Consider the following 11232-nt stretch of genomic DNA (forward strand, 5'->3'; position numbering starts at 1 on the left):
TAGAACATCAGACAATGAAGACAAAGTATTTCAACTGGAAAAGAACATAGACAGCTCAGCAAGACTGTTAAGAAACCATGAGCAGAACATCCAAGAAATATGGGATAACATTAAGAGACCAAACTTAAGAGTCATTGGGATACAGGAAGGTACAGAGCTCCAAACCAAAGGAATGAGCAGTCTATTCAATGAAATAATATGAGAAAACTTCCCAGACTTGAAGAATGAGACAGAATCCCAAATCCTAGAAGCCTACAGGACGCCGAATGTGCAAAATCATAAGAGATCCACACCTAGACACATTATAATGAAGATGCCCCAAATACAGAATAAGGAGAGAATTTTAAAAGCTACAAGAGAAAGGAAGCAGATTACATTTAGGGGTAAGCCAATCAGAATAACAGCTGATCTTTCAACACAGACTCTGAAAGCTAGAATATCCTGGAATAACATATTTCAAACACTGAAAGAAAATGGGTTCCAACCAAGAATTGTGTATCCAGCGAAATTAAGCTTCAGGATGGAAGATGAAATTAAAACCTTCCACGATAAACAAAAGTTTAAAGAATTCGCAGCTAGAAAACCATCTCTTCAAAACATCCTCGCCAAAACATTACAGGAAGAGGAAATGGAAAATAACAATGAAAACCAACAGTGGGAGGTAGGACAGTAAAGTGGGGGAAAATAATCAAAGAGGAAAACAAACCATGTTTAGTAACAGAAATAAACAAATATGGCTGGAAGAACAACCCATACCTCAATAATAACCCTAAATGTTAATGGCTTAAACTCACCAATTAAGAGACACAGGCTAGTAGAATGGATCACAAAACAAGACCCAAGAATATGCTGCCTACAGGAGACGCATTTGATAGGAAAAGACATACATAGGCTGAAGGTGAAAGGTTGGGAAAAATCATATCACTCATATGGACTTTGGAAACAAGCAGGAGTGTCCATACTCATATCAAATAAAATAGATTTCAAGCCAAAGTTAATCAAAAGGGATAAAGAGGGACACTACATACTGCTTAAGGGAACCATACACCAACAAGACATAACAATCATAAATATTTATGCCCCAAACAATGTTGCAGCTATGTTCGTCAAACAAACTCTTCTCAAGTTCAAGAGTCTAATAGACCACCATACCATAATCATGGGAGACTTCAACACACCTCTCTCGCCACTGGACAGATCTTCCAAACAAAAGTTGAATAAGGAAACTATAGAACTCAATAACACAATTAATAACCTAGACTTAATTGACATATATAGAGTATATCACCCAACATCAAGCAGTTATACTTTTTTCTCAGCAGCACATGGATCCTTCTCAAAAATAGATCATATATTATGTCACAGGGCAACTCTTAGACAATATAAAGGAGTAGAGATAATACCATGCATCTTATCTGATCATAATGGAATGAAACTGAAAATCAACGATAAAAGAAGGAAGGAAAAAGCATACATCACTTGGAGAATGAACAATAGGTTACTGAATGATCAATGGGTTATAGAAGACATCAAGGAGGAAATTAAAAAATTCTTAGAGATAAATGAAAACACAGACACAACATATCGGAATCTATGGGACACATTGAAAGCAGTTCTAAGAGGAAAATTCATTGCTTGAAGTTCATTCCTTAAAAAAAGAAAAAAACCAACAAATAAATGATCTCATACTTCATCTCAAAATCCTTGAAAAAGAAGAGCAAAACAACAGCAAAAGAAGTAGAAGGCAAGAAATAATTAAAATCAGAGCTGAAATTAATGAAATCGAAACAAAAGAAACAATTGAAAAAATTGACAAAACTAAAAGTTGGTTCTTTGAAAAAATAAACAAAATCGACAGACCCTTAGCGATGCTAGCGAAGAGAAGAAGAGAGAGAACTCAAATTACTAGCATACGGGATGAAAGAGGCAATATCACCACAGACACTTCAGAAATACAGGAGATAATCAAAAACAATTTTGAATCCTTAAACTCCAATAAATTAGAAGATAGTGAAGGCATAGATAAATTTCTTAAGTCATATGATCTGCCCAGATTGAGTCAGGAGGATATAGACAACCTAAACAGACCAATATCAATTGAGGAAATAGAAGAAACCATCAAAAGACTACCAACTAAGAAAAGCCCAGGACCGGATGGGTATACAGCAGAATTTTACAAAACCTTTAAAGAAGAACTAATACCAATACTTTTCAAGCTACTTCAGGAAATAGAAAAAGAGGGAGAACTTCCAAATTCATTCTATGAGGCCAACATCACCCTGATACCTAAACCAGACAAAGACACTTCAAAGAAAGAAAACTACAGACCAATATCTCTAATGAACCTAGATGCAAAAATCCTCAATAAAATTCTGGCCACTCGGATACAAAAACATATCAAAAAAATTGTGCACCATGATCAAGTAGGATTCATCCCTGGGATGCAAGGCTGGTTCAATATACGGAAATCAATAAATGTTATTCACCACATCAATAGACTTAAAGGTAAGAACCATATGATCATCTCGATAGATGCGGAAAAAGCATTCGACAAAGTACAGCATCCCTTTATGTTCAAAACTCTAGAAAAACTAGGGATAACAGGAACATCCCTCAATATTGTAAAAGCAATCTATGCTAAGCCTCAGGCTAGCATCATTCTGAATGGAGATAAACTGAAGGCATTCCCTCTAAAATCTGGAACAAGACAGGGATGCCCTCTCTCTCCATGAAGAGATCTTTTTTGCATAAGTCAAATTGCACTTTTTGTATTTGATTTTTCTGCCTGTGAAGATCTACATTTATTTTCCTACAATGGTATTATGATTGATGGTGACTTGTGTGATTACAGGAAGCTTAAAATGTGTGTTTGAGTCCTTTCCCTGGTAAAAAATACTATAATTTGTACTCTAATAGGAGACTCAAAATCTTGCTAGAAAAACCTATTTTTTAATCTGCCTCTTTGTTCATGGTTTTCTAATGGTTTTGATCTAGTCAGTTCAGACCATTTCTGATTAATGGGTGTCATCAAGATGTAAATTCCCACTATAATCATTAGCAATGAGACAATTCTTCCCATTAAAAATAAAAACATTCTCATAGAGTCTTTGCTATATTCTAAGGAACAACTCTTGCTTTTGCTTTACTAAACAAAATAAATTCCACATATTTGAGTCCCAAAGTAAATGGTAATACATTAACCTAAGCACCATGAGGAATAAGAAACACAAGATATCACCTTTGAAATATAAAAACAAATAAGAATCAGAAATGCTAAGCCATTACCATCTAAACTATACCAGAGCTTTTAACATGTAAACTTAGATGTTCTACTCACTCTCATAGTAAGATGCCTTAGACTCAAAGATATTTAATCACTCACTAAAACTCACTCAGTGAATGCATAACAGTTTTTACTCTAAAGATTTTACAGAATTTTTTGGTAATACGTTGCAAAGTCTCACCTGTCTTCTTTAGAAATAAGAAACAGAGGTTGTTTTAGTCTGTTTTATAATGTTATAGAAAAATACCAGAAACAGTCCAATGTATAAAAAGAGATATAAATGCATAAAAATATTTTATGAGAGGCTGGCGGTGTGGCTCAGTGGTAGAGTGCTCACCTGTCACATGCGAGAATCTGAGTTCAATTCTCAGCACCACATAAAAATGAATAATTAAATAAAATAAAGGTATTGTGTCCAAATACAACTTATAAATAAATAAAAATATTTTTGAGTACATAGTTCTGAAGATTTAAGTGCACTGTACCAGAATCTTCTCAGCTCCTGTGACAGCTCCTTCACCTGCATTACACATGAGCTGGCATTATGGTGAGGGCTCATTTGAGAGTTAGAGAGAACATAATGAGACAGGAAGTCAGAGAAATTAAGAAAAAAAGACTTGCTCTTTTGTAACAACTGGCTTTAATAAGAACTATGTTGTGCCCCATGAAAGTTACATTAGCCCTTTCCAAGAGCATCTCCCCCAATGATCTAACCACAATTTACTAGATCTCACTACTTAAACATTCCACTATTTTCCAACTCTCTCCCTTTGAAACTAAGTTCCAAACACACGAGCATTTGGGGGACATACTCAAATCATAATGAAAGTAATACGAGAGAGACAATGGTAAAAATGAGACATAGAATGTGATTTCTTAGTAGTTATAAAGATTATAGGTACTGCAATAAAATGCTTTAGAGTATAGAAATTATTTTAGGTTGATATTTTATTTTAAAGACAATAGGGAATTTAATTAAATTACTTTTTGAAGAATGAATGAATTTGAATGTGACAAGACTAATGGGCTAGTTATATTAAAATAAGGGAAAATTCTGTGCAAAAACTCAATGAATGTTTAGTAAACCATGCCTAGGTATAAAAAGAGAATGCTGGGCTTTCTGATTATGCTATATCAAGCCAAAAGTTTACTGGCTAAAATCTGGTGGCCCTCAAACCAGAGCAAATATTCCTATAAAAGATGCAGTGGACATCAGTCTCAAGAGCTTCCTACTTAAAATATCTGCTTCCAAAGACTACATAATTCATAGAAATTCTCAGGAGTATTATATTTCTTTCAATTTCAATTTTTAGCTTTCTATATAGTTACTGCACCATCTCATGGCCAGATCAATATTTTCTTGAACTTCTTCATATATTAATATATACACTATCTCAGATATGTTTGTTTCTAGATTGTCAGGGATCACTCCTAGTGAATTCTGAGATGTGTGAGAGGTTGAACAAGCATAGAAATTTGCTTATGAAAAATAAGCCATGTTGTAGGTGGGAAGTAAAAGGAGAAAAGATGCAAAAGTCCTCATCTGAATTTGTATGTGCTGATACTACACAAGGTTATTCCAATGATGTCTGGTTTGGGTTAAGGAAGCAACTTTTCTTATACATTATGACACAAAGTTCATCAAATATGGTTGTTACAGACTTTTTGAGAACACCTAAATTTTTATTAGTAATTTCTACATTGAGAAACTACTGTTACCTTTAAACAAAACTATCCATTTCAATAAATCTGAAATAGTTCTTTAATATTTCAAAACAGAAAATTGATGGCATTATTCACTGAATGCCAATATTTTCCAGTAACACCTCACACCACAATATATGTACCTTATATTGTTTAACACCTATAGGGATTCTTAACACAATGGATAGATAATTAAAGTAAAGAGTTAAATGAGACTCAGAAACAACTAATTATAGTAAAAATTATTATTACCTTATTTCAAATACCAGTGCACCCTTTTGCATTTTTTTTCCCAAAAGTTAATTTTTTTAACCTTTGGTATGATATTTCACTTTATTTAAATACCATGATAAATAGTACTGTTTTTTCATATGTACTCTCTGATGCATCTCAAATATATTTGCATACCCCAAGACCTTAGCAGATTTCTATACACATTATTCACTAGAGAAACAGTAGTTACTTCTGAAATCTATACTGCTCTTTTCAAATGAGGTCTTGCAGTTTTTTAAAAAATATCTGAATTTAGCTACAAATTATTGAATATTATAACAATCTTACTGTGTGAGTAAGATGTGGGTATGATGAACCAATTATAAATAAAAATTGCATGCTGCATTGTTAGTAATTCCCCCAAATTTTTTTTTCAAAAACAGACACTCTGATGTGTGATTTTTGTCAACTATTATATAATGAATGAATGAAGCTCAGTAAATTAATAATTGGAACTACATACTTGCTTAGGGTGACTATCATTCATTGTTAAAAAACCTTTACCTATATAAAATTTTAATACTGTATGTACCATTGTGATATAATGGAATTTTGATAAAATTTACATTAATAATGCTAAAGTCTTCCATTGAGTTTTATATCAGTTTATGAAATCAACTTACTATATGTGATTTCCTCAATTCAAAGTGTCTTATGCTTTAAGAAACTGTTGGGCAATGCAAATTAAAGTTAACATTCTAATATCAAGAGCAGAAGCACCATAGGAAAGATAAAAACAAATAATTGGGAGATTCCACCATTATAGATGTAATTTTCTCAACATCTTTTCAATGTACCTAACCCACTATTGATACCAAAATTAATGAGCAAACTCTTCTCATGCTGATTGTGCATGATGCTATTATATAAAATGAAAACAAGCAAATGTGTCAGAGATGCATTTTACAACATTAGTTGAAAATAAAATTGCTTGTTCAGTATCTCACTGACCCCAGCAAATACCTTCTCAGTGTGTAAGATAAATGGGTAAAAATTTTAAAAAATCAAGTAAAATTTATGTTAAAGAATAGCAACTATTTTTTAATAAGGAAAATGCTAATGTCTTTTGAAACAACATGACAATAAACTGTGCCCTATCACATAAAGGAAAGCAACAATTCTGGTAAACTTCTTCATTTTATTCTTTGAATATGCCAAGTATTCTTTGGCAAAATTCCATATATATTATTTTAATTTCACAGGTGTAAATTATATCTGGTTTCCTCTAAATTGCTACTTATTTAATATAAATTTGTTGATAAATTATTTCTGCATGTGCTGATAGTGAAATATAGTGAGGAATGGAAGTCATTTAAAGCTCTATGAATTGCAATCCCAGAATGCTGGGAGGAAACTGTATATAATCATGAGAAACATATTGAGTACTATGAATTTGTTCCAGATATTTATTTCCCTTAGTATCCACTTTTCACATAAACTTGTGCTTTTGAATGAAGCTGACTATTAAATATCATAGAAAAGGCCATCAGAGTAACCAGAAGAAGAAGTTTAAAAGAGAAACAATCAAATCATAAACATCTGGTTGAAACAAGAACTGGCAAACTGTTGGATCTTAGCTTTGGATTTTACGAAATTTTTTCCTATCATTTTTTTTATTATGAATAAGAGGAAGGTACTTCTATTACAACCATGACCAGAAAAATTTATAGCAATTTGTTTTTTCTAAAACATGGATAAAATTGACGTGCGAACTCAGGATAGAATCTAATGACTAAATCTTGTTATAGTAAGAAAAAAAAGTATAACTACCCAACATGAATATTGGCCTTTTCAAGAAAAGAATATTAGGGTGAAAACCAATTTGGTAAGATAGTATTGAATATTTTATATCAAAGAAAAGGCAGAAATATTTAAAATAATTTTGATTATTAGATGCATGTAAAAAAAGTAGTGTCCAAGCCTGATGTGGTGGTACATTCCTGTAATCCCAAATATCATAGAGGCTGAGGCAGAAGGATCACAACTTCAAGGCAGCCTTGGTAACTAAGTGAGACCAAGTCTCAAAATAAAATATCAAAGAATTTTGTATATATATGAGTGATAAAGCACCCCGAGTTAAATCCCCAGTGCCATATAAAACAGTAGTTTTCAAAATTTACACCCAAATCAGCAGCCTACACTCTATCTGCAAGTATGTAATGTTTTAAAAGGAAACTAAATTTAGCCATACCTACTACTAGTTGTCTGATTATATTGATCATAATCTTGAAATATATACATAGAAGACCCTTCACAATGTTTTATGTGTTCCCATTATTTTTTCTAATTGCAATGAGAAAGGGAGGAAAACCAATTTAACTTATGGGGCCACTTCTTTTTCTTCAGGCCTAATGAATCAAATATTAAAAGGATTTAGCATTTAATTGATTATCATTTATGATATGTGTTCTGTGATTTCTTGCTTAATCTACATTGGAAACTTTATTATTTCTGAGTATCAGCATCTGTACAGGCCACCACACCCCACTCTATTTTTTAATAGTTACAAGTCCCTGTGTTCATGCTTCCTCAGTTAGTTATTCTCTTTTAAAAATAATTATGTGTTGAATTCTTTGTCTACAGAAAATTTATGAAGGTTAAAAACCCTTAAGCATTTTCACAAGTTTGACTTTAAGATATTTTTCATCACAAAACACACACCAGAAGTAAGAATAATTTTTTTCTCTAATTTATTAGCCTTTCTGACATCCAGTATCAGGACATGAATGCTGCACATGGAGGGATGTTCTTACCATCAAGTACAATCAATACTACTTTCTTCAATCCCATTAAATTTTACAAAAAGTGCACATTTTACTGTATTTCATATACAGAACTTGGCTTTGCATTATTTGTGTTTAGTGCGTTTTAACTTTCTTTTTTCATCACTTTGTTTTTCCTGTATTTTCTAATATTCAGTTTTTTTGTGGTGAGAAAAAATAGATCACTAGAATCTTCTAACTTTTGCTACATTCAATCACTTGACTATTCACTAGCTAATATTTCTATTAAATGATCATTTTAAAGGTAGGACTGAGGTATGCTAACAAAACTGTTTTCAAGGTCTACTGCAGAATCAGCATAACTTTCTTGAGCTCTGCAGTTAAAACCACTGTTTCTGTCCAAAAACTCTGCTCCCTTTTTAAAAAAAATTTTTCTTCTATATTGAGTAACTCTTTATGAAATGAAGCATTGAAAATAGTTTTTTAGGTTTTCATTATTTATGAAAATCTATTTTTATTTATCATTGATGGACAATCTGCTTCATTTTAGAGTACTATCTGCTTCATTTTGAATACTATTTTTCCTTTAAATCTTGAGGTTATTCTGTATTTATCATCTATAATCCATCATTAAGGATAAATACTTGGGTTTTATTCTTGCTTTCTTGAAGCTGACCATGGTTTTTCATTTCAGGATATTTTCTTTGTTTTAAGCATAGCTACTTGAGAAAATATGGAGATATATTTAGCATATTTAAATTTTATTTTCTTCATTATAGCATTAAATAAAAATAAAATATTTCCAGACCTAATTTTATTTTCAGTATATACATGTAGGAAAATGGATAAAATATGGAAAACAATATATCTGTTTTTCAGACACCGAAAACAGGCATAGCAGGTGAGTGAAACCATAAGCAATAAGTGCAGACTGGTTAGGAGAACTATAACTTTCTTTTAAAAATGGTTCTTAATAAGTACATTTTGATAAAATGCTGTTAAAACTTATGGGTAAAGGAAAAGTAAAAATAATCAAAGTATACCACTGTAAGAAATACTTGAGGTCTGGCACCTGAGAGCAGACTCTGGGGGAAACTTCATGTTGTGATAGGAAAGAATCCCCCACTTTCTCTTCACCCTCTCACCCACTTAACCTCACCAGAAACCACCAAGACGCCCAGAATAAAAGGTCTCAAGTTTAATAGTCACACTCTTTCCAACTACAAAAAGCAGTTAAAATTCAACTGAACAAAGAAGCTAATGTGCAAAGTTAAGGGGGTCTGAGACATCATATAAAAAGTTAGGTTAAAAATAATTCTGTTTTTTTTTTTTTTTTATTTTGTGTGTGTGTGTGTGTGTGTTTTGTTTTGTTCCAAGGGTGTGGCTATTCCTTGGTCACCTGAACTCAGCAAAGAAACTGTTATTTTGATGAAGTGTTAGTGGGTGACCCACATTAAAAAAAAATGTTAAAAAAATTTTAAAAACCCTAATTACCAAAAAAAGAAATGTTGCTACTTTCTCCATCTACATTTTGTTTTTTAAAGTATCTATTAAAAAATTCATTTTTTCGTTTTAGGTGGACACAATATCTTTATTTTTATTTTATTTTTTTTACATGGTGCTGAGAATGGAACTCAGTGCTTCGCGCATGCTAGGCAAGCACGATACTACTTGAGCCATATCCCCAGCCCTAAAGTATCTTTTCTAAGTTTTGATTTTTATTTTTAATCCTGAAAAGTAGACAGTAAAACAGCTTCTGGAAGAATTTACAACCAAGTGCATGAGGGTCTGGGAAGCTGAGAGTCTGAAGTAGGGGTGGGAGGAGCAGACCAGAAGTCTGACTAAGGAGCAGACTTCCCTTAGTCACTGGAGGCCAAATATAACTAAAAAGAGACAAAAATCAATAAGTGTTTGTAAACCAGGAAATGACACAGATTATCAACTTAGTATCAGTTATAAAAAATTCATATAATCAAGAAAATAGAGAAATCATGAACAGGATTGGAAAAATAATAGGTGTAATTTTTATTTTTAGAAGCTTATTGGTGATACATAAAAATAAAGATGAATTTTATGTTTTGATTTTAAATGGAAGGCAGAGAGATATGGAAGTCATATAGTACTTCACAAGTTTTACTTCGGTTACAAAAGTATAATCAATTGATAAATTCTACTTATTTTACTCTCTATCTTCCTTGGCATTTCACCTGAAGTCACAGAGTGACCAATAACTAAGCAAATAAGTAACCAAGAAGATAGTCACTGAAGTTACACTCTTTTTCAGAAAACCCCAATGAACTTCAGAGCAAAGGTGTGATACAACACCTATTCATTTCCTTCTTTGGGAAAAGGTCCCTTTTGTGAATCAGATAGAAGAGGAAATTGGCCAACCTCTATCAAAATATTACTAGAAATAAATATGAGTTATCTTCATTTACAAGTAAAGTGAAATAAAATAACACCATTGTACAGTATCTTTCAGGATTACCCTTGAAAAATAAAAAATGAAAAAAACTCTTTCTAAAGAGCAGAATACTTGGCAACACACTTCATCCTTAATTTCACATGGAAAAAGAAGTTACCTCAGGTAAGAAGGTACATAACAAGGTACATAAAATAATAGGAAGAAATCAAGACTTGGTCAATGGTTTAGAAGAAACTTATGAAGACTATAAAATTTGGGGGGTACAGTAATAAGGATGGATCTCTGAGAGAGACAATGCAGTGTAAATATCATAAGATTTCATGCTATCACATACCAAAGCACCTACATCATGGACATTGTACAAGACAAACAAGTTGACAACTTGACTTGGCCAGTTGTTTTTATCCAGCCTCTGATGCTGCACAGGATGAATGAGGACTGAGTACCATAGTGGTTTCCAGTCACCGTATTTTATCTATCAAATGCTTCTTCCAAATATCTAGCCAGCTAGGAGGAGAGGTCTATCTCTAGGTTCTTGTTACAGCATCATTCTTTTCATCATTCTCTCATAATAAATTAACAAGTGGACATCTTTTAATGCAGAAATAATTTTAACCAGAAAAACCCAAACTTTTTTTTTTAAATTTTGCATTTACAGACAATAAATGCTAAGCAAGTAACACTAATAAAGTGTCAATACATCATGCCTAAAATTGAATCAGACTACACTTAACAAAAATAATGATATTACTATTGGTCTATGACCATGGGATCCACTGTATTATCATCTAAAAAATAAACAAAAAGCTGCTGGCCTGGTAGAA

Source organism: Marmota flaviventris, chromosome 9, assembly GCF_047511675.1.
Source record: "Marmota flaviventris isolate mMarFla1 chromosome 9, mMarFla1.hap1, whole genome shotgun sequence".
Classification (NCBI taxonomy): Eukaryota; Metazoa; Chordata; class Mammalia; order Rodentia; family Sciuridae; genus Marmota; species Marmota flaviventris.